The sequence below is a fragment of the Acyrthosiphon pisum genome, chromosome A1 (genome assembly GCF_005508785.2).
Source record: "Acyrthosiphon pisum isolate AL4f chromosome A1, pea_aphid_22Mar2018_4r6ur, whole genome shotgun sequence".
NCBI classification, from domain to species: Eukaryota; Metazoa; Arthropoda; class Insecta; order Hemiptera; family Aphididae; genus Acyrthosiphon; species Acyrthosiphon pisum.
Genome location: NC_042494.1, coordinates 138,185,135 through 138,185,352, shown reverse-complemented (window position 1 = coordinate 138,185,352; position 218 = coordinate 138,185,135).

Genomic DNA, 218 nt, shown 5'->3' with positions numbered 1-218 from the left:
AAAAAAATAATAAAATTAACACTTTTTTTTTTTAAATTGAAATCAGGAGAAAATATTTTTCGAAAAGCAAACATTAAATTAAAATCGAAAAATTGAATCAAAAATGGAATTATTCTATAATATTATGGAATTATTTTTGTATGTTGTTACTAACATCATATTTTTTTGAGATGGTTTGTACAATATATTTTTTAGTAAAATATTGTTGAATTCTAAGT